The sequence below is a fragment of the Protopterus annectens genome, chromosome 11.part0, assembly GCF_019279795.1.
Source record: "Protopterus annectens isolate FY-2018-M chromosome 11.part0, PAN1.0, whole genome shotgun sequence".
Lineage (NCBI taxonomy): Eukaryota > Metazoa > Chordata > Ceratodontiformes > Protopteridae > Protopterus > Protopterus annectens.
The window spans coordinates 122,962,494-122,987,457 of NC_056745.1; the positions used below are offsets into that span (position 1 = coordinate 122,962,494).

At 39.5% G+C, this 24,964-nt stretch overlaps 1 protein-coding gene across 1 annotated transcript in view; it reads left to right on the forward strand.

Moving 5' to 3' along the window:
* The window catches only part of ERC1 (ELKS/RAB6-interacting/CAST family member 1), a 3,640,161-nt gene that overhangs the window by 664,703 nt on the left and 2,950,494 nt on the right, over positions 1–24,964 (forward strand). The window lies entirely within an intron of this gene.

Consider the following 24,964-nt stretch of genomic DNA (forward strand, 5'->3'; position numbering starts at 1 on the left):
ACAGTCATGTGATTTTAATGAATGTAATTAAATGGTTGCAACTTGGTCTGATTAAGTTCTGTGTATGGAATGAAAGCGGTTACCAGTTGTACACTTTTATTGTTTAGTTATTAAAAGGGAAACATGTTGTTCTTTTTCTGTTCGGGCATTTTTATGCAGAGAATTAGTTACATTTTATATATACCTATTCAGAATTTTTAGGATAATCGTTCCTATAGGCGTGAAAACTTCTATAGCCAGTAATCTGGTACAGGGGTACTGAATTATTACAGTCTTGGAGCCTCCCAGCCAGGGGATGCAGTCCAGGCAGTGGTAGATGATGATTAACCAACCACTAGTAATTAGTCATAGAAGCAACAGTGGCCAAGTAAACAATTCTCTTCAGGAAGAGAATGCAGGAAAAGCACCAGGAAATGCTGCAACACACCAACAAAGTATGTAAGGCCTTGGAAGTTCTTGAACAGTACTCAGAATAATCACATGGCAGTATTTCTGTCATAGATGCAAAAAGTGACTATAATGTTTTTATTGATCTTATAGCAGATGTCTTAAATAAACTGGTAATACGTCCTTGAGTATGTTTTATGCATCTCTTACCCAGTATATAATTTCATAAGTTGTAAGAGAGACTTGAAGCACTTTTGGGAATCTAATCTCGTGGACTCTACTGCAGTTCACTAAGTTTATTAGTCAAGACTAGTGTATTAGTTTAAAAGGTGCATGTGTCTTTATATTTGATTATTAGAACGCTGGACTGGTTGATGAAGTCTCTGAGAGGGTAGGGCGATTGTTTGTTTCTTCCCTACTGCTGTTTAAATCTTAATGAGAGAAATTATAACCCAGGGTGAAGTGTTTGAAAGTGCATTAGAACATATCACCCTTTCATAGTGTGTATGGTAGTGTTTGTAATTGGATAGATGTAATAGGAACCAATCAGATGGCAATGAGAAGGGGAGCAGAGACAGGTGTTCATGACCTGGAATTTGCAGCATGAAATCGGATGCTGTGAGGTGGCAGACTCATATATTCAGATAAGCATCTACAAAAACTGTGCATCGAACGTTGTTCCAGTTGATTTAGTGTTAAGGAGGTTTCAAGAACTTTCTGGATTTTTGAGTACTTTCTTAATACTTGTGTAAGTAACCCTTGTCACTACTATGTATTCCTGAATTTATTAAAATCTTTGGGTTTGTTAGAGCCAGTGGGGTTTAACATGTAATGGGTTTCTCTAAGGGGCGAGGAAAGAGAAGCAAAGAGTACAAAATAAAAGTGAAATCTGTAATAAGGGGCACGAGTGGAATTTTATTAAGTGTAAATAAGCTGTGTTTTGGCAGCAAGTATTGCTCATTAAACCTAATGGAAACATTTTGGTGGGAGGTGAAAGGGAGTTTGCTTAGTTTCTCACTTAATGAGTTTTCTACAGTTTATGCATTTGTTAATACCACAGTGAATTGTTAACTATAAGACAAAAATGGTAATATAAATACTATTATAAAGAGAAAAGGAAGTGGATTACTGGTCTGTATCGTTTTCTTTTTCTCACGTGTGTAAAGGCTTGGAGTAAGATAGAGTTGGATAGATGCCCTGAGCATCAGAATAAAAACAGAGCTCTAGAAAGTGTCAGACACATGGAAAGAGATGTTGTAATGCTGCAAGAGTCTCACATGCTTCTGCTTGAATATGATTCATAAAAGTTGTTCCGCTAATGCTATTGAGGGCAGAAAAAGAGGAGTAATAGCTTAAGAGGGAATCAGAAATACATATAGAGAATAGAGTAAGAGACTCGCAATGAGGATATGTTTTATTGAGGAACCATTAGAAAGAGACTAGAATTACATTGGGAAATGTATACATAAGGAATGGAGAGTCGGTCTGTTTTGAAATATAGAATGCTCTCCTGGGTGGGAATTTACACATTGAATTAGTGTACTAATATCTAGTGGGGATGTTGGTGATGCTGGAAAAGTTATAGTAACTAAAGAGGGAAAATATTTTTAAGAAACTGGTTAAACAATTTGGTTGGAATGATATCAGAGAAAGTTATTTAAGGGGATAGATTGTTCACTTTCATTTCAAGACAGTACCATATTAAGGCCAGACTAGATCGGGTATAGTTCTTAGAGTATGAGTATCTAATAAAGGAAGTGTACACCTACCCGCTAACAATATCAGATCATACCTTAGTAAAGGTACAAATTAACCTTCTCCTACATTTTAATTCCTGAAAACACTGGAGAGCGTCGCCTTGTTGGATAAGCATAGCACGTAAGACTTTCTCAAGTCAGTAGTGCACAAAAGGGCTAAGAAATTTAGTAGAAATGATTCAAGATGGCTTTCTATGGTGGGTCAATTTTATAGCAAAGTTACAGGCTAATAACAATGGATGTTCTTCATCTCACATTGCTGCAGTCCTTACACTAGGGTAGTCCGCTGTCCTCGGTTGGCCCGAATATCAAAGTATAAGGCTGACGTCGGTCAAGGCGCATTTGACTGACATCAGGACGTCAGGGTACAAATGCGCATGACCGACGTCATATCCTCAGTCTTTTTTGCTGCATGGTCCGATGCAGAAGCAGCGTTGCAAGTGCCGGTTGGCGTTCTGAAATTGTTCGATTTCGGAGTTTCAGACCGAGTCAAAGTTGGCTAAGTACCCGTTGGGAATATTTTAGTTTTTCTTGCCTCAGTGGTTTACCGGATGTCAGAAAAAGTGAATAATTGTATTTCTTGTGGGAAACAGATACCGCATAGAGACTACCATACTTTGTGTATTCCTTGTTTAGGGCCTGAGCACGACGTTGTTGGGTGTCGCTCTTGTGCTAGATTCAATAAGCGCACTATTAAGAGAAGATTAGATTGTGCCAGGTTAGTCTTGAAGCGGTGCAATTATAAAATGCCGTCGGATGCTCCGATGCCCGCTTCTTCGAAGAAGCGCAAGGACAAAGCAGTTAAACCTAGGCTAGAGGAACCGTCAGTACCGGACGCCGGTTCTTTAGAGGTGTCGGTGGAGCCGGTGGTTCCACCGGAGGTTTCTTTGGGATCACAGGGAGAGACTTTGTTATTGCAGGATGTGGCCTCTCAGGAGGCAGGCCAGGCTGATGGGGCTTCTCAGGTTACTATACTCCCCTCCCTGCCTAGGGTGGTTAGGCCCTCTCCTGTTTCCAAGGCTTCTCCCAGGGGCAGGCTAGGTTTAGCTTCAGTTGGTGTTACCCCTAGCTCTTCAGGAACTGTGCCCAAGAAGCATATGCTTAAAATGGCAGAAGATTTGATTACTTTGATTAGGGGTTCTATGCCCCCTCCTGAGAAGAGACCTAGGGTGGAGCCTGAGCTAGGGAGTTTTGAACAGGCTTCAGATGTTTCAGAGTCTTCGGCTGAAGGACTTGCAGGAGTACTCTCCTTATTCTGATTCTGATGTGGATGATTCTACTCCTTCTGCTTCTCCTCCTGAGGATTTTTCTTTTTCAGAAACTCTTCATTCCATGAGGGAGCATTTTAAGTGGGAAGGTCAGGACTTCTCTGATTCCAGGAAAAGGCTTAGGGAATTTTTGTTTTTACCCCAGCATAGGCCTTTGGCTATACCTCCTGTTTTGGATGTAGTGGAAGATGTTTTTACAGAGGCTTCTCTTAATCCTGATTCTTTGCCTCCTGCTCCTGTTAAACCGGATAGGTATTACAGGGTGCCTGAAGCTCATAAGTATCTTTTTAAGAGTCCTAGGGCAGACCCAGAAACTGTTAGCCAGGGGACTAAAGGTGTTAAGGCTTCTGTTGTTAAGAATCCGGTTCCTGCAGACAAAGAGGCCAGGGCCTTGGATAGATGGGGAAAGAAAGTTTATGCTTCTTCCACTCTTGCTATGAGGGCTTTGAATTGCCAGTTTCACATGTTGAAATACCAAAACTATCTCCTTTCACAATTGAAGTCTAAAGTTGATGCTCTGGCAGAAGGTATTGATTGTAAAGAGTTGCAAGATTTAGTACATGTTTCTGAACAGGTGGGTAAGCATTCTTTGCAATGTGGTTTTGATGCTGTACAGGCCTCGTCTAGGGTGGCTGCCACTGGGTCAGTTCTTCGCAGGCACGCCTGGCTGAGGGATCAAAATTTATCTGAACAGGTTAAAACAAGGATTTTAGATGCTCCTTTACAATCTGGCGTGTTGTTTGGTCCTCCTGTTGAGGCAGTTTTAAAGAAAATGGAAGACAAGGCTAAGTCTATGCAGACTGTTAAAGATTTTTTGCAGGTCCAGCCTCCAAAGTTTAGTAGAAATTGGCCTACTAAGGGGTGGACGTATCCTTCTTATGATTCCCAGTCTAGGGGTAGATCTAGACGTGGTAGGGGCAGAGCTCAGGGCTCTTTCAGGCCTAGAACAGGGAGTTCTCCTGCACAGTCTTCGGGTGAGGGCAGGGGTCAGTCCTTTCATAAACAGCACCAATGACCTACGTTTTCAGCTGCCAGAGCCGCCAGGTCTGGCAGCACCTTTGGGAGGAAGGTTGGCACTTTTCAAAGAAAATTGGAGTTTAATTACCCAAGACAAATGGGTATTGGATATCATACACCACGGTTACAGGTTTTATTTCCATACCTTGCCTCCATTCAAAGGCATGCCAGACGTTCCTCCTCAACAAAGAATAGAGGCTCACAAGCAAGTTTCTCTGTTACTCCAAATAGGGGCCATACAGCCGGTCCCTATGCCAGAAGTGGGCCTAGGATTTTATTCTCGCCTGTTCCTAGTACCAAAGAAGGGGAACACGTGGAGACCAATTTTGGATTTATCTACCCTCAACACTTATCTGGACATTCCCAAGTTCAAAATGTTGACGTTACAGCAGCTTTTACCTCTGCTGGGCAAAGATCATTGGATGGTATCTTTGGATCTCAAGGAGGCTTACCTTCATGTTCCTATCAGACTAAGTTGCAGGAAGTATCTGCGTTTTCGAGCTGGGACTTCTCACTATCAGTTCTCTGCATTGCCCTTTGGCTTATCTACTGCGCCCAGAGTGTTCACGAAAGTTCTGGCTCCAGTGATAGCTTTCTTCAGGCTAAAAGGAATACAGATCTATCCTTATTTGGACGACTGCCTGATTCTGGCTCAAGGAAGGAAGAGCTTCTTCATCATTTGGAATATGTGATAGCAGTGCTAAGATGCCTGGGGTATTCTGTGAACGAAATAAAGTCCAGTCTAGTACCCTCTCAGGACATGTGCTTTCTGGGTGTGAGACTGAATACAGCATCCCAGATGGCCTTTTTAACCCCGGACAAACAAAAGAGTCTATCCCTTTACTTCCATCAACTATCTCATCAGTCCGGGCTGACTGCAAGGACAGTCCTTCAAGCCTTAGGGTTCATGGCATCTTGTATTCTGGTGCTTCCAAATGCCAAACTGCATATGAGGAAGCTGCAATGGTATCTCAAAAATGTATGGACACAGCACTGCCAGGATCTGGACACTGTCATTCAAATAATACCTTGCATTCAAAAGGAATTTTTGTGGTGGGCTCAGGAATGTCACCTAAACAAGGGACTCTCTGTGACCCGGCCAGAGGCGAGTCAGATTTTAACGACAGATGCCTCAGACAAAGCTTGGGGAGCTCATCTAAATGGAAAGTGGATACAAGACAAGTGGCCTGCCAGACTACAACATCTACATATCAACCTGAAGGAGATGTTAGCAGTCCAGTTTGCATTAATAGCTTTCAAGGATTTACTTCTTCCAGGGCAGGTGTTGATTCTAACAGACAACACAACTGTCATGTGGTACATCAACAAGCAAGGGGAACGATTCTTATCCTCTATGCAGGCAAGCAATGATTTTGTGGGAGACTGCTCTCAGTTTACAGCCTAATCTTCAGGCAAGGTTTCTGTCAGGAGCACAGAACTCCTTAGCAGATGTGTTGAGCAGGCAATTATGGATCCCCACGGTGGAAATTGGATCCTCATGTATTTCAGAAATTGACAGTGTCATGGGGAACTCCAGACATAGATCTGTTCGCTTCTCCACTAAACCATCAGCTGCCAAAGTTTTGCACAAAAGGTTTCATCCCACAGCTTGGAGAGTGGATGCTCTTTCTTTCAATTGGAGCAATCTTCATGTGTATGCCTTTCCACCTCTGCCTCTCCTCCCAAAGATACTTCTAAAGGTCAGACAGGACAAGCCAAGGATGATTTTAATAGCTCCAGATTGGCCTCGACAGCACTGGTACCCATTACTGAGAAGTCTAGTACGGAAGCCTCCATGGCCTTTGCCTTGATTCCTCACCTGTTGTCACAGGAGGACAGCCATTTGCTCAATGTCAAGCTTCACTCTCTGCACCTAACAGCCTGGCATATTCTGTTTTGAACCGTAGTGGGCCTCCACTTCCTCAGCAAGTTTTGAATGTTATTTTGGAAGCTAGAAGGCCTAGTACAAGGAAAGTGTACAGATAAATGGAAGAGATTTTATTTTGGAGTGCAGCAAAAGATTTTGATGTTTCTGAGCCTAATTTGAGTGTGGCTCTTCAATATCTTACTGAGTTACTGGACAAAGGTTTGTCTTTCTCTTCTATTAAGGTTCATGCTGCAGCAATTTCGCTCACTATGATTGTGACCCACCATTGTTTTCTCATCCTTTGTTCAAGCAATATCTTAGAGGGGCAAAGAAAAAAAGACCGCCACGAAGAGCTCCTACTCCTGCTTGGGATCTCAATTTTGTGTTGGAGAAACTCACTCTACAACCTTTTGAGCCTGCAGCTACTTCTGAGTTGAAATATTTATCATGGAAGACTGCTTTTTTGTTGGCCATTACCTCTGCAAGAAGGGTTTCTGAATTGCAGGCCCTTATGGCGGTTGAGCCTTTCTTGATTTTCCATAAGGATAGGGTATCTTTACGTACTAATCCTTCCTTTATGCCTAAAGTGGTTTCTAGTGTGGCTTTAAACCAAACTATTCATTTGCCTTCTTTTTATGCAAATCCCCAAAATAAAGGGGAAAAGATTTTGCACACTTTAGATGTACACAGGCAGTTGCGATATTATTTGGACAGAACTAAAGGGTTCAGGCAGTCTCAGCAGTTGTTTGTTTCTTTTGCTTTGGGTTCTCAGGGCAAGCCTGTGTCAAAACAAACTATTTCTAAGTGGATTGGGTTTTGCATTGCTTTCTGTTATTCCCATCATGGCAAGGAGATTCCAGCTGGGATTAGGCCTCATTCCACTAGGGCTACTGCCACTTTGACAGCCTTTTGAGGGGAGTGGCAACCAAGGATATTTTGGAGGCAGCTACTTGGAGTTCAGTGCATACTTTCTCTAGGCATTATCACCTACCACTTTACTCTAAATCCAGGGCTGGTTTTGCCACTGCTGTTTTGCAGGGCATTTTGGCAGCTCCTGCTTCCTTGTAGTTTGGGCATCCTCCCTTACCTCTGCTTTGGGATTCTACCCAAGTGTAAGGACTGCAGCAATGTGAGATGAAGAACATAGTACAGTTTTGTACCTACCATAAATGTAGATGTTCAAGATCCACATTGCTGCAGTCCAATTTACCTCCCTCCTTCCCTCTGTAGTTAGAGGTGGTTGTGTGGGTTGGGTTGTAAATATTGTGTATATTGTATATATTGTACATATAATTAGTGCAAGGGTGGTTGGTTGTTTGTTTGCTGTCTTTTGGTTTTGACCTTTATGTTTAGGGTCTTCTGACATCTGGGGCAAGAAAAGACTGAGGATATGACGTCGGTCATGCGCATTTGTACCCTGACGTCCTGATGTCAGTCAAATGCGCCTTGACCGACGTCAGCCTTATACTTTGATATTCGGGCCGACCGAGGACAGCGGACTACCCTAGTGTAAGGACTGCAGCAATGTGGATCTTCGAACATCTACATTTATGGTAGGTACAAAACTGTACTATTTGGATCAGCAAGTGAATAGATAATCATATGATAGTGTGCCAAAAATTAGACTAGATCAGGAGTCTACAACAGGAAGATATTTCACTAGCTGAAGAAGAGATACGGGAAGTCCAACATTTAGAGCAGGGATGGCTAGAAAAATTAGATGAACAGATACAAAGAAGTCAGTTGTTCTTCAGACTTGTATACTTAGAAAACACCCCTAAACTTCAGAAGAACTTGGCGGTTAGGCTAAGGCAGCAAACAATGGAAATATGAGTCTCAACTGAAAGATTCAAGGATCAGGATAGTAACAAGAGACCCCAGAGACATACAAGGGATCATTAGAAACCAAAAGTATCAGCCACAAGAGGTTGGTAGAAATTGGTGGCAATCTAGGAATTATTTTATGATGGAATTAAAGTTTGACAGTTAGGGGATGAGGAAGGTCATACTTTGATCAAACCCAAAACAACACAAGAAATAAAGGAACAACTCTTTAGGCAAGCTTCCCATAAACCCCCAGGGTCGTGCAGTGGACATAAAGGAGATTAATGAGGAAGTAATACTTGTGTGGCATTGCTTAATTAATGAGGTACTTGGTAATTGAAAGATTCCAGAATTGTTGAGGAAAGCAGTAATAGCAATTTTACCCAAGGATGGAAAAGACCGCAGTGACCCCAATTCTTACTGCTCAGTTTCAATATTAAATCATGATTATAAACTTTTATTGGAATATTCGCAAATAATTAGCTTGATTACTTCTAAAAGTAATTCACCAGGACCAGTGTTGATTTATTAAAAATAGACCTTTGACAATGTTATCAAAGCTTATATTATTCAATTGGAGACTTATCACGCAGGGCAAGATTTAGCTATCTTAAATTTTGATGCAGAGAAAGGCTTCAAAAGGGATGTGAGGCTGCCAGCCTAGCTCTCTGTAATTTTGTAAGTAATCATATGTCATTTGTGAATATTATGATCCATAAGCTCGATTTACAAATGTAAGAGCGCTATATGTTGTGTGTATATTAAATTACTGGTGCAGAAGTGTGTGTTGAACTGTATGTTATGTACTGAGCTTCAAGAATGTGACCACAGTGTACCGTACTGGAAAAGAACAGAGTTAACTTGCAAACTCTAAGAAAATTAACACAGTCGTAAAGCAATTCACTTATCCCTCAGTTTCACTGAAGGAGACAGGATGTCTAAAGCTAGAGCTTTCCTGTTGCCTGGAAATAGAAATAATTACTAGGTTCCAAATGTGAAAGTGTTAATTGCTTTACGACTTCCAGTTCTAGGCAAATGTCTGAGAGAAGTATTTTTCACAGAGAAATGTTGCATTTTGTTAAGTTTCTGTTAGCCTGGGAACAGAGGGCAGGTGAAAGAGTGATGTCATCCATCTGACCCAGCAGTAATGTTTGATATTAATTTAAGAGCTATCTCAGAGAGTGAGTCTGGGCATTTTGCATTTGTCTTTGGACCTAGAAACATCCGCTCATCAGAACTTTTGTCTTGCTAATAGTAAGTACTAGATTATAATAATCTCTGTTAAAGATGGATAGGAATATAGTAAGATTCGTTTAGATGTTTTTCTGTATTTATATGAGACTGTCCTTCAATGTTTTAAAATATTTCCTATGATTCTGAACACTGTTGTCACTGTGTTGTTATTGAGTATTGTCATGTGCTTTTATTATTTATTATTAAATATATTTAAACATTTTAACTGTGGCTGGTTTGTTTAGAGATAGTTAAGCTCTTAGAGTACTTGCATATGTATTTGGTGACACTGTATAGGCCACTTCTAAATAGCCTTAAAAATCTTGATCTCATTTACAATTTGGATAACAGCAACATTACACAATAGAATTGGTCACCCTTTGTAAGGGCCTTATAGTAGCGGATAAAGAGCTGGTTGGTGGCAGTAAATAACTACCTTTTAGTCTGGGCAGAAGGGGGCATAGCTAATAAATCTGTGCCAGCCTTTCCCATGAGTGTTTGTGTATTTGTGTATAAATCAAATCTTAGTGTGTGTGTGTGTCAGCTACTTGGGCAGGGACACGAAGCACTGGTTAGACATAGAGGGTGCTGGAGGTTTTGGCTTGACTGCTTGCAGAGATCTTAACCCTATAGCTGTGCCAGTGGAGAGTCTTATTGGGGATCTGGAAAGAGAGGGAGAAACCAGCCCCCAGACTGACTGTGATCCCTGTGTGCTTTTAAGGGAAATTGTACTTTACTGTGTGTGTACTTGTCATCTTCCCAATGCGCATGTCCCTCACTGGTGCTAGTGGTATGGATTGAGGCTCTTTGATTACTGGGCCAGTGCAGGGGCGTCACAAGGGTTCATTGAGATTATCTCTGGGTTGACTTGTCTAGTATGGCATTCATTAAGATTTTATAGTTTTACATGAATTGACTACTGTAATTAAGATTAATGCTTCAATTTCTCCAGAGTTTGGTATCTACAAGGGCAGTAGACAGCGCTGCCCATTGTCATTGCTCTTGTCTGCTCTCCAGTTGGAGCCTCTGGTGAAAACAGTGCTATTTTTTCTGTATGCACTTTCCAAGCTGATATAATAGGGTGTGCTTGGAAAAGGCATATAGAAAAAATAGCCCTGTTTGCAGATGTCCTAATGTGCTGTGCTGATCCTACAAGAGACATCCTGAGCATAAGTAAGACTGAAAGGGTACAGCAGAAAAATACCAAGAACATCAATAGATATGAACATTTTAAGTTATTGTGAAAAACTAAAATACCTGAACTTGTGCAGCGCCTCATACAGATATTTAATGGTAGAGCTTATTCATTTATATACGCCATTTAGACACGGCTGTCTCTGGGAATGATTGGGGTTATCAAAAAGTAGTAGAGAATTATCAGACAACCTGTGACGAAGTTTCTGCAAGAATGAGAGGTGTACTGATTAGTAGCTGATGCGTGGAATAGACTACCAAATTACATTAAAGCAAGCACTAGTTTTAGATAGCCACAAGAAAGAAACATAAAAGGAGTGGAGCCACACACAGACCATGTTACACCAAATGCAGCAACCCCCAAGTAATCCACGAGTCACAGCCGATTTGCAGCAATATAGTAATTAATTCCAAGAATACCAAAATGAATCCATATCTAAACATGGGGTAAAATTGAAGTTTAATCGCACAAATACAGTGAAACACAAGGACATGTAGACTTAGAGCTTTCATCCTAATAACATCTGGGACTTCTTCAGAGTAAACCAGTCATCCTAGTTACAGGTTTTAAAGAACCCTCGACCAATAAATGGCCACTACCCTAATACGTAAATCCGATACAAAAAATGCAGAAGAGACATGCATGTACAATACTCAATAATATTAATAATAGTAGTAGTAGTAATAAAAGCTTATAAAATTGCCAAAGTGCCATAATTTATTTAAACTAGTTTTTGATATTTTTTAAGAGCATTCTGGTCATTTATTATGGAAACAACTGTTTTGCTATATTGGCAGGCTAGAAGGGCATTATTGCCCATCCTTGAAATATTTGTTTGTATGTAAGGATATTTTAGCTGCTGAGGGAATTTAATATTTCAGCAGGTTGTAAAATAAATGAAAGTAAAACATGGGCTCTGTGTTAATTGCACCCTGACCCGCCAGTTAGTTCATACTTATCCTCAACTTTGGGTCACTTTAAAATAAAATACTTAGGAGTATGGGCAAAACAAGACCCAAATCAGTCACCTAAATCAACTTTGAAAGAAATTCGGTCAGGGATATTGACAGTGTTTGATGGATGGAAATTGATCATATCAGATTTAGACAATAAGAGTACAAGCAAAAAAGAAATGTTTCTAGTCCCACTAGTACTGTGTTGCACAATCCTTTATCTACGATCAAAGGAAATATTTTTGAGGTAAGTTACTGGTGACTTGCTACATGTGGACTAACAAATGTATAGGTGAATTGGAGAAGATGACCCTGTCCAAGGATGGAAGAGGGTTAGCCATACTAGATTTATGCGATTATTTTAGGTCAGCCCATCAGGAGCAGTTATTAGTCTGCATAGTCCAGAATATCATTTGAAATAGAAGAGTGTAATACTTAAATGGGAGATTGGTTGATAAAATGACCATCTGTTCCCAGATCCCCTCGAGAGGTGGAAGGAAGTATAGGACATAAGCTATTAACTGTGTTACTAGAATTCATTAAGAATGGAGACCTACAGAAAGCAGAGATTTGAGTTGACACCAATAGGAATAGAAAAGTCTGGTTCCAGTAAACACTCAAATGTATAAGCAATGGTGGCAGGGCAAAAAAGTTCTGTTTTTGTCTGAACATGCAAGATGGGTGCAAAGAGTTAGTGTGGTGTGAATTGGAGAGAAAGTATCAACTGAGAGGTGCAGACTTACCTCCGGTATATAGGGCTTTAACTGATCAAGCAAAGTGCAAGTCGCTGCTAGAGAGGAAAAAGTGGTCTAGATCTGAACTAGTGAAATTATTAATACAGTAAGCTCTCAGTTAACCGCCACCCATGGAGATTGGTAGATGCCAGATAACTGTAGTTTCTGGTTTCTTGAGAGTTACTATTAAAAATAGGCCTGGCTAATACTGTACCCTATACTATTTGTTTGATTTTACTGGTTCTCAGGTTGGGGGGAGAGGGAATTTATTCCTATCTTCCTTTTTAAAACTCTAAAAACATAAGTACGTTTCTGTGGGAGGAAAACAAAGTGCAACACATGAAAATTGTACTGTATTTCTTCGATTTTTTTTTTTTTGACATTTGCTTGAGAGTGCTGGTTGCCTGAGTTCCGGTTAACTGAGAGTCTCAATCTCAGTGCAGTTTTCATGTGTTGCACATTGTTTTCCCCACAGAGAAACATACCTCACATTTTTAGTTTTAAAAAACAAGATAGGAATAAATTCCCTCTCTTAATAGTAACTCTCAAGCAACCAGAAACTACAGTTATATGGCATCTACCATTTTCTATGGGTGTCAGTTAACAGAGAGTTTACTTTACAGTAAATCCGAGGAGATGCCTGGAGGCTTCAGGAGGCTAATTTCCTCCTAGAGAGGGCAGGGGCATCCTCTTTCCTTTTATTTGCTTTATATTTAGAGCCAATGTTAAAGAAAATAGTGGACACAGAAATTCAAGGATATAATTGGTATGATAATCAAGAAAAGTTGGCTTTATTCACAGATGATATAACTTTCTGTTTGTGTTATGTATACAAGCTTTAACTGTGATGAATGATTTTTTAAGCTGGGATACACTATCTGAATTGCCCTGACACAGTAAGGCCCTGTTAAGTTTAGCTCTGTTGGCTTAAAAAAAAACAATTGCTAGAAAGTGGAAACCAAAGGTAATAGAGTAGGATAAGGCCAAGATGTATGTTTTGCTAATGTTCTCCTACATGGGAAGGCATTAGCGGTCTTTTGTTACTAGTTGCTAAAAAAAAGTAATAACCAGGAATTGGATGAAAGAAGTAGAACCTGTGTTAGTGGTTTGTTAGAATTTACGGCAAAAATAATGAAATCAGAAAAAAACAATGAGATTTAAACGGAGTCAATTGCATGTTAATAAATCGAGTTTGTGGGAGAGGAAAACTTGGTAGCCTGATTCAATTGTTGGGTAGCTTCTGACGATGTAAATAACATACAAAGTTAAAACTTATTAACATGACTTCACCTATGAAGGAATTAGCCAATGAAATGAGAAAGTTTGTAGACTTATTAACCACTGGTCTTAATCATTTATGTACTTAATTGCATGTTGGGAGATGGCAAGAGTTGTTTACTTTAAGAATGTTATGTATTATCTGTTTGATACCGCTCCCTTTTTATCATAACGTTTGCACTGTAGTTATATATGCTTCATTTTGAAATAAAAAAAGTGTCATTTAAAAAATTTTCTCTGCGTGAATGCTTTGGTAGTTCTTGACTTAATGCAGTGCGAGGCTGACTTCTGATTTCATGGAAGTGAGCGTGTATTCAGAATTCTACTATAAGATGACCATTGCAGCAAGGGAATGCAGTAAAAATGTTTTGTGATAACTGCTCGTTACGAGTGCAAAACAATAAGCCCCACAGTTTAGAATCTGTAGCTTCTGTAGCACAGAATGCAAGTGACATTCTGAAAATGATATGCCGATCTGTTTGAAGGATTGGGATGTCATCTAAAGTGTCTGTATTAGCTAAAAGATTGGCAAAGGTGTTGCCTAAATTGATAAGAATAGATCAATGTGGTTTTATGGAAGGGAAGCAAACATTTGACAACATTAATAGAAAATGATGAGCTAGAGGGAGTCTGAATGTAGTGAACATAATAAATACCACTGTTGGTTGGTCTGGATGGAAAGAAAGCATTTCACAGAGTACGCTAGGATTGTATGAATATTGCAATGGAAGCATTTGCATTCCTTGATACAATAAAGAAGTTAATTAGGAGGTTATGTAAAGGCTCAGACGCAACAGTTAAAGTGGGAGAGTTCTTTCATAAGTTGTGTTTTCTACAGAGAAATCAGGCAGGGGTGTCCTTTTTCCCTTTATTAGCTATTTAGAGCCATTATTATAAAAAATAAGGGACACAGAAATTCAAGGATATAATTGGTATGGTAATCAAGAAAAGTTGGTTTTATTTGCGGATTTTATTTTGTACCTGATAATTCCATAAAAGAACATAGTGTTGTGGAACATTGTGAGACCGTTCCAGGTCTTTTTGGCATATAAAGTTAATGAGCTAAAACAAAGGCTGTACCTGTTAATTTAACCACTCACTAAATGGTTCAGCAGTACCCATGTTTATGGGGACATGATAAGTTGAAGTATTTCTGTATAGATTAAAAAGGCTTCTCTTTTGGCAGCCAAGAATATGTGGGAAGAAGCTAAACAAAAAAATGAAACAAAAACTGAGAAATTGGAAGTTCTTATATGGGTAATGGCTAGTGAGATACAAACATAAAATGTTTAGTTTATTTAGCTTTATATACAGGTTAATCACATTTTTATCAGCAAGAAGAGAAGATGTGTATAATAATTAATAAAGGGTTTAAAGTAAGTTATCTGGGAGGGGAAGTGGGCAAGAGTTAAGTGGGGTAAGTTGATGCATCCAGTGGAACAAGGTGGTTGTTCTGAAAGGATATTCTAGAGCTACACAGTTAAGGCTTGTATACATAACACAAGCAAAAAATATAATTTAAAAGTGGAAAGGGATTATGATGAGGTAGGGGAACGTTTACAAAATAAGAGGAGAGTGGAGTTTTGGATGCAGATCCTTAAGGAGAATAACAACCATGAAGGGTATTACTTTTTGCTACTTTGAGTATATCATAAGAACTAAGCCAACACAAGGATGGAGAAAGGAAATTTTGTCAATAGGGGTGACTGCAAGAAGCGTACAGAAAAAAAGGCAAGAAGGGCTGGAATTCGAGAAAACTGGCAAAGGAACCAGGGTTTTGGGAGCAAATAACTAGAGAGCTAAAGGTTATAAAGTGGGACGAGGCCAATATGACATTTGGTCTGCAGGCTTAGAGACCGCCTTCCCTAACGGGCATTGATATCCGGAGTATAAGCACAGAGAAAGGGATAGGATACTCTTAGTGAAATACTTGATTTGCTACAGTTTTTGGTGAATCTATAACAGAAGCTACTGTTACAAAATGGATAATTAGTAGGGTATATAAAATATTGCACAGTAACTGTAAGACTCAATGAGACAGAAAAGATTGAGAAATGAGACTAGAAGAGCAATTTATAAGGGAAAAACGGAAGGATATATGTATGGATCCCAAGTATGCAACACAATTCAGAAGATTTAGGTTGTTTTGCTTGGTAGTGTTTGCATAGGTATTTTTATACCCCAGACAAACTTCAAGGGATTTTTCCTTGGGTAGATTGCAAATGTTGGAGGTGTAATAAGGAAGAAATAAGTAACTAGGAATTTATAATTTGGGGTAGTAATGAGTTGGTAGATTTTAAAAATTCCCTACAAAGCACTCTGTCTGAAATATTGGGTAAGTAAATCACTGTAACTAAGAAAATGATTATTTTCTGCTGGGACACATTGTCTGAATTGCTTTGACACAGTAAGGCCTTGTTTAGTTCTGTTGGTTTCCAAAAAAAAAAAAAAACTAAAAAAGGGAAATCAAAGTTTAAATCAACTGTTTTTCATGTACTGAATGCTGCAAAAGCTACTGTTATAAAAGGGGGAGGAGCAAAATACATAGAAATAAATGTAAATTGTGAGAATATAAAATAATCATTAGGAGGAGAGAGCAAATTATGTGCTAGACTGATGATAGTTATAGAGAAAAAAATTGTGCTGTGTGTAATGTACATCATAAGTGAAAGACCTGCTCTTGTCTAATATGGTTTGTTTTCTATTAGTGTATGTTTGCTTATGTCTTGAGTGATCATTTAATGAAGATGTTTAAAAAAAATTTCCAGATATCTTTTTCATCTTCCATCTTCTCCTTCAACTTTTTTCATACATTCTACTTAAATTCAACAACCAACTCCATCATTTCTTCCTCTTTATATTATATATTATTTTCTCCGTTTAATATTGCATCCATATTCCCTTCTCCTGCTTTAACTTCTTTCACTAAAAAGGTAAACTTCATCTTTGTCTTTTTTTCAAAGACTTGTTCTCTATTTCTCTTTTTTTTGTCACTGCCTTGTTCTTTTTCATACCTTCTTGTAGTTTCTTAATATTCCATCTCACCTTTTTTTCATTCTGTTCTCTACTTTAAAAAATGCTTTTTCTAAATATCTCACCAGTATGTCCAGTATTTGTAGTGAACTTGCATTATCATATTTTCTTTCCATAATGTTCTGCTCCTTTCATTTACTCCTTTTTGCTTACCTCCTAGTTCACTTTTTATTTCTATTCCTTACTTTATCTCTATAACATCTTTGTCCCTCTTCTAGCCCATGCTGCTCTGTGACCTGAAAAATTCTGCTATTTCCACCCCCCATAATTTACTTCATATCTTTTGAGTATATAATCTAATCTGTTTATTTTTAAAAATGTATCTTCTGTTATGTCCAGTCCGTGTTCTCCCAATTGAAATCCTCCATGTTTCAACTCTCTTAACACTTTAAGATCTTACGTTTTCTCTTCTCTCCCATAAGTTTATTTATCTATTGATTTGACATTTGTTAACCGGGATAGTCCATCTGAGCAAAAGCCCTGTTTCAGTGGAGGCCTGGGGAGAGAAGCTCCACAGTACAAGTTAGCAAGAAAATTTACAAAATTGAAAATGAATACAGTAAAACATTTACAGTAAAACAGTTAAGCAAATGTAGATAAAGCTCCACAGTACATTATAGTAAGAGGCATTATAACATTGAAGAAAAAACATAGCAAAGAAATATACAATAAAACTTGAATGAATTTACATAACACACTGGGCTATCTTCAGAGGGTAATTGTACAATACAGAGCAGTTATGTGAGTTATGGTAGTAGGGAAGGGAGGAATATAGAGGTTAGTGATGGAGAAAGGATTGGGTTCCTGTGAGATGCTTACAGAGGCAAATCCCAGTGCTATTAAGGTACCTTTTGAGAGTTTTCTTGAATTTGTGTATGTAGGAAATGTGTCTAAGGTTCATGGGGAGCTGGTTCCATGAAAGATCAGGGAAGTAGCTGTAGAGATTCTGTCCAATAGATTTTTTAGGTTTGTGAATTTGTAAAAAATATTGGTCAGAGCTTCTGAGGAATTGAGTGGGGCTTATAGAGCGGGACAAGTGAGGGAATGCTAGGCCAAGAGAAGGGCTTATTCAAAATAGTATGGATAATGAGAAGTTGGGTAAATAAGAGTTGATTAGGAAACTCTAGCCAGCTGAGTGTCTGGAGAGCATGGCAGTGGTGTGATCTTGAGGGCAGATTGGCTGCAAATGTAGTAAATTTGTTTTAGGTGGTTTCAAGTTTGAAAAGTAGTGAAGCCTGTAAGTTGGTTAAAAGTTGAGAGCTGTAAAAGAGGTTGGGGAGAAGGTATGCTTGGGCTAGTGAGAGCTGGAGTTGGGTGTGAGGAACATTTTGGTTCTATAGAGCAAGCCAAGCTTTTGGTGGGTTTTCTTGATGTAGTTAAGTACATGACGGTCAAATTTTAGTTGATCGTCCACTATTACTCCAAGCAATTTAGTGTGTGATTCAGCTGTGATCGTAGTGTTTTTGAGGGAAGAGATGATGAATGAGGATTTAAGGTGGTAAAGGGATTTTGGGAGGAAGAGAAGAAGTTTAGTCTTTTTTAGGGTTTAGTATGAGTTGGTTGTTAGTAAGCCATGTTTCAGTGAGGGTAAATGATGTTTGTGTCAGAGTTAGTAGGTCAGTGGGACTGTCAGGGATAGAAATTATAATTAAGTCATCTGCTTACTGTATGAGGGAAGACTTAAGGACAGGATGTGTGAAGTTGGTTAGTAAAAATGTTAAAAAGGAGGGGGGCCTGAAATAGAGTTGTGGGACATCTATTTTGATGGGCAGAAAAGGAGAAAGAGCAGAGAGCCATTTTACAGATTGCAGTCTGTCTGTGAGGTAGCTATTGAACCAGGAGATAGTTGCTGAGGAGAGGTTGACTTGAGAGAGTTTGGAGAGGAAGATGGGGTGAGAAACTTGTCAGAGGCATTGGAGAGATCTAAAAAGATGCAGGATACTAGTTTATCATTGTCTCTAACTAGGGAGATGGAGTTAGTGAAGGAAATAAGTGCAATAGCGGTGCTGTGGTGGGGGTGGAAGCCATGTTGAGTAGGGGTAATTAAGTTTTCATGAGTAAGATAAGCTGAGATTTGCTTGTAAACACAGTGCACAAGAATTTTGGAGAGGGGAGAGAGTATGGCAGTAGGTCGATAATTAGAGAACTCAACAGAATTTCTACCTTTGTGGATTGGTATAGTGTGGAACTTTTTCCAGCAGGCAGAAACAGTGGATTCACTAATTGAGTGGTTTATGAGGATGGAGATAAGTATGCTATGGAGTCAGCAGCAGCTTTTAGGAAGAGAGGTAGCAGATTGTCAGCTGAAGGGGAACCTGGTTCAAGTTTGATAAGTTTTTTGATGTAGCTGGCTGGAATGGGGGGTGGTAGGGGGTGTGGGGCTGGTAGGGTGGACAGTTTGCATAAGTTTGCTGATGGTATCTATGAAGTATGAATTCAAAACTGAAGCAGTTTCAATGAGTATGTTATTGGGACAGGGGTTGGGAGTTGAAGGATTTCCTGGGCAGAGAGTTTTGTTGACAGCATTCCAAAATATTTTAGGGTTCCTGGGTTCAGTATCTTTGGGTGAGAGGTAGTAGTTCTTTTTTGTCAGAGTTTGTGTTTTTTGGTTAAATATTGGAGTTCCCTATATTGCTGGTAGTGTGTGGAAGATTTGGTCTTAGTCCAGAGTTTTCAGGTGTAATCTCTGTTATGGATAAAAGACCAGGCAGAGTTGGAGAGCCAAGGGGAACACCATTATTTGACTCTGACAGTTCTGGGAGGGGCAAGGGAGTTTAGAATGTGTAGGAAGATGGAGTTGAATTGAAGGGCATCTTCATCTAGAAGTAGTGAAGAGAGGAAAGACCAGTCAATAGCAGAGAGAGAATTATTGAATCTATCCGGGTTGAAGTTGGTTAGCATTCGGCACTCTTTAAATTTATGAGGTCTAGAGAGGTGGGGAGAATCTTTGGACACTTGTAAGGGAGTGGTCACCGATTGAGTCTGGTAGAGATTCAGGGTAGTGATAGAGGTCAGGCTTAGAGGCATGTATCCAATCCCAGGTAGAGCAGGTATTTGTGGGTTTATGAAGAAAGGTGGGTGAAGAGATAAGTTGGGTGTATCCATATAGGTTTATGCTGGTGGTGGGAGAGTTAGAGATGAGGGTGAGCCAGTTAATGTTAACATCGCCTAGTATTGTTTCATTATGTATATTGTCAAACGTCCACTGTAGGATTTGTTCTAATAGGGGTATGTTCTCTCCAGGGGGTATATAGATGGCGACTATGGTTGGAGTTTTATAATTGTTGAGTTTACAGTTGGCAGTAATGAGTTCAGCTGAGTGAAAGGAGGGGAAGAGGGTTAATTGGGAGAGAGATGTATAGAAAGTGAGAGTACATAATGGCCACGCCTCCACCTTTGTATGTCCTGTCCAGGCGTAGAATGTTGTAACTGGGTGGGGGGTGGATTCTTTGTCTACAATATGAGGTTTGAGCCATGTTTTACAGAAACTATGTTGGGGGAGTACTGGCCTACCCAGATGTGGAATTCGGTTATCTCGTTAAGAATGCTATGGATGTTGATTGAATAGAAAGAGAGATGTTTGAAAATAGGTTTAGGTACCTGCTGTTTGTGAGGTATAGGTAGGACTTGATGAATTAGATTGTGGGCCAGGATTTGAGAGAATGTCACTTGAAAGTTGAAGGATGTTTAGTGGGAGGATAAGTGATGTATAGGGATAGGGTGAGTAAAATTTCTGTTTAATTCTGTGGAATAAGGAGAATTTTGGAGACAGTTTGATTTTGGGGAGATTGAACTTGGTACATGAGAAGACTGAGGGAGAAGTGTAGTGGCTGCTGGTGTCAATTGTGTTATAAGAGGAGGTGGGAGAAGAGGGGATTAGGTTTAGCTGAATGTGGTAGGAAGTGAGGTTGCTTAGGAGAAGGAAGGGTAAGAAGAGAGGGAGGAACATATTGGAGGATGATGAGAATACAAAAGGGAGGGTAGATTGACAGTGAGAAGGTGTATGGTAATAGTCAGCTAGAGAGGGGGGATCAGAACAGTGAGCAAGGGTGGGAGGAGTTAGGTGCAGTGAGTCGAGAGGTGGAAAGGGTTATTTTAAGAGGGGCAGATTGTGATTGGTTGAAGAGTACAGGAAGTAGGGGATCAGGGAGGGTGGAGGTTAAGATGGTTAGCTACAAAGGTAATGTGGGGGTGGGTGGGAATGGGGGCAGGGTAGGGGGACCGGAGTGAGCCCAAGTGAAGCGAGGGCAAATGGAGTGGGCAGGAACTTTCAGGCAGCTTGCCAGACCACAGTAGAAGCAGTCAGTTAGAAATATGTGCCGCAAGACAGTGGAACAGTTAAGAGTAGGTAGTTCCTTGAGGTAAGAGAATTATGCAGGTAATAGCAACCTAACACTTGCTGCTTATTAGTACTGTACAGTTTTACAGCTCTTGGTGTTAACAGTTGCTAAAAAGAGAGAAGAGGAATGGAAGGAGAAAGTTCAGGGGAAGGGAGAGGGGAGTCCAGCAATATTTGTTTGAGTTAGAGTGCCACTAGTAAAATAAGCAGTAGAGTATTTCACTGCAAATAAACTTTCCTAGTACACCAGGAAGATTACTGAAGCTAATAGTTTTCCTCCAGGTGAGACTTGAAGTCTTTTATTTCTTGCCATGAGGAGGCTGCAAAAGGGTGGGAGATTCAGTTAAGCAGGGTTAGTCAGTCAGGTGTGCTCGCTGTGAATCTGAGAACAGCAATTGTAAGAGAGAGAAAAAAATTATGGCAGAGGTTTTTGGAGGGATGTAGGACAGAAGATATAGGATCGCTGAGATAGTAACTCAGTGTAGTAATAGCAGAACTAGACAGGGAGGATAGTAGACAGGGTTGTGAGTAAAAAGGGCTTTGAAGGGAGTGAAGCAACAACAAAGATGGGGAGGGAGAGAAGGGAAACTAAGAGGCTCCTGGAGAAGGGAGATTATTACAGCAGAAGTATCAGAAATGAGGCAGAAGCAGAAATTAATGTATATGGTAAATCATTTTACAAAATGCAATCAATAGACATTGGTTACTGTAAGCCATTTAAGGGAGTGTTTACAAGTTTAAGAATAAAAACACAACAGCACAGTACATATCAGTTAACTAAAGTAGATTTTGCTCTACAAACAAAGCAGCTTAAGTAGATATGAGGCAGTAAATAGAACATAATATAGCAAGTAAAAACACTTTACAAAATGCACTCTATAGCAACTGCACTGTCCTCTTCAGTTAACTATAGGACATATGCTTTAATTAACAAAGAAGATATATAATAGAGACCAGCCCAGAAATACTTGGAAAACATTTACTACGTAATTAACAGATTTACCATTACATACTGATTTCTTCAAATAGCCTTTTTCCTTTGGTACATATTTGTGTTTGCATTTATCAACGTTAGACTGCCAGATCTTTCCTTTTTTTCTCAAGTCACATATTACTACCCTAGCAGGTACTACTACTGTTAAATCAAATATCATTTCCTCACTTGTCAGAATTACTGTCCCTGTAATCCAGCTCATTTCCTTGTGACCATATAATCTATTTTCCCCATGTTGCTTCATATCTTTTGCAATTTTTAATTCTTCACAGACCTTGTGTCCAGCAAGCATATCACATCCATACTTAATTTCTAACACCATTCAGTCACTAACAAATTCCTAATATCATTGTATCCTATTTAAATGCAATTATTTATCTATTTATTTATGTATGTATGCATTTGTGTCTGCATACATGGGTGTGTTTTTACCAGGTAAACAACCGATATGCGTATGACCAATTGCAGGCTCAGTCTAGGTTACAAAGGTAACAAACAATATATAACAAAACAATATTTAGTTGCTTTAAGGTTTACATTTAAAGCCAGTATTCCTGTGTAATATTTCCTTTAGTTGCACCTTTTTTAATTCTAGCTTTAATTGTTTTTCTTTTTCTTCTCCTTACCCACCTGTTTTTTCCCCATCTTCCCCAGTCACTAATTCTCTGTCTTCCATCGTTGCTTTTTGGTAGTCAGTTCTTGTTTTTAACTTTTGTCTGAGACCTCTCTGTATGTACACAATCCCCCTACTTCATTTACGCAATCTTTTCTTGTATTTTCTACAGTCTGTTCACTTATTTTCCCGTAATACTTTCTTTTTCACAAATATATTCAATAACATTTTCGAGTAATTGTTATCTTCTCTACTATTTTCTTAATTTCCTCCTTTTTAAAACCTTTATTAACTTCCCACATTTAACAGTGACATGGAAATGCATACAAGTATGGAAAAAAAGCATCTTCTTCTTTCGGCTTTTCCCGGTTAAGGGTCGCCACAACGGATCACCTGTCTGCTCATGATTGGCAGTGGAGTTTTTACGGTGTTGAGTTGCCAGCCCAGCACCCAACCTTCCACGGAAGGCGCACACATGCACGTACTCACGCCTAGGGCCAATTTGAAGTGTTCAGACCACCCTACAGCATGTCTTTGGGATGTGGGAGGAAACCCACGTGACCACAGGGAGGACATGCAGACTCCGCACAGAAGGCACCCCAGCCAAAGATCGAACCAGAGAATCTCTTGCTGTGAGGTGGCAACGTTAACTGCTGCACCACCATGACCGCCCCAGGTATGGAAAAGTATGAAAAAAAAGCATACAGTTATAAAAAAAAAAAAGCAGTTTTAAGCGTGTGTGTGTGTCTTTCTCTGTATGTGTATAAGTATATACATACACACACACAAAATTTGTTTGTATGTGTGTGTATTTATAGTGTACCACTAGTAAGTGAAAACGAGCATTTGTGGCTGGCAGATTGCTAGTGTTGAAAGTGCAAAGATGCTGCCTCGGCACATGCAATCTTTCACATAAAAAAAAAAAATTAAATAAAACATTGTGTTTTGCAAGGGGGCCAGCCCCCAGCAATTTGTGTGCATGTGTGTCTGAAAGTGTGTCTGTGTGTCTGTGTGTCTGTGTCTGTGTGTCTGTGTCTGTGTGTCTGTGTGTGTGTGTGTGTGTGTGTGTATATATATATATATATATAATATTGATTGGCTACCTAGTTGACATGTACTGTGGGCAAGGCAGCTGCTTAACCTAGCACTCATTCGATGAGGTTACATTACAGATGTATATGTGTATATATACATGTATATATATATATATATATAGATATATATATATATATATACCTATGTGTTCACAGTTTCTTAGGTAAGCACTAGCCAGCTAGACAGTCTACAAGCCATTACAAGTTTAGCCAGTAAATCATATTCAGAAGTTCCAGCTAACCTTAAGGAAGACCCACACAAGCTACACCAGTGAGAAGTTTAGGTTATCAGTTCTCTAGCTTTACTTTCAAGGTGGCAAAGTTGCTACTCTCCTTGACACGCAGTGGATGCTTGTTGCAGAAGTGGGGATTACATTAGAATCTGAATGTATCATGCCAACATTGTACCTGTCGATGAAGGTTTAAGCCCTTTAATTGATTATTTGAGGAACTGTGTGTTCTTCAGAGGAATATGAGGTCACAGAGGGCTAGATCTTTTGTGGCTCAAAAGGCTAAATGTAGATCAGTGTGAAGGGATGGTAAAGTCTGTAAGAGACCAACTACAGGGAGAAGGCTACCAGTCTGTCTGGATAACTGAGTGTCTTGAGACCATTGATGGTTTGTGTGGAATCTCCAAGGGGCTGTCAAATTGAGTGACACATTTAGACAAATACATACCAGAAGGGTGAGTGCTTGTCTTATATAATACTAGATTTAAAATAATTTTTTTTACAAGAGTTGTATTCCCCAGGTTTTCTCGGAGGAAAAAAAAAGTATCACATACTGAGTAGAACTTCATTTGACCACCACCCTCCTCCTTTCACAGTAAGCAAATGTGTTGACAGCAGTGGTCACATGTCATTGTTTCTTTCCATGTCATGTAAATTCTAGTGTACAGGTGATCTTTTTGTCTGTCTGTACTAGTGAATCAATGCTGTCTGTATCATCTGTCTCTGTTCCTCACCTCCTAGGAAACATGAGTTATGTAGCACTGTCATTCATACTTCATTGTTTGGATCTCTAGTAACTGGAGTCGGTTGCCTATCCTTTGTCACTAGTTTCATAAATGGAGAATATGACTATATTACTTGCAGGCCATCTGTTTTGGGGGTTTCCAGCCTGCTGCGTACAGACTGCTGTCACCTCCTTCTGTTGCTCATTTTAGCTGAGCATTTGGTTGTGTGTACTAGATGATATGTTACTGGTGATGAAAGGGTCTTTTCTTGTATACTATCTACTTTCCTGTCTCCCTGGAACTTGGTGTTGTGCTTTTGTGATTTTTTTCAGAGTCATGCATGGTATGTTAAAGGAAGACCTACTAGAGTGGCATATATTTTACCCAGGGTTGTCAGATTTTGTATCGGCAAGGTAGGGACGA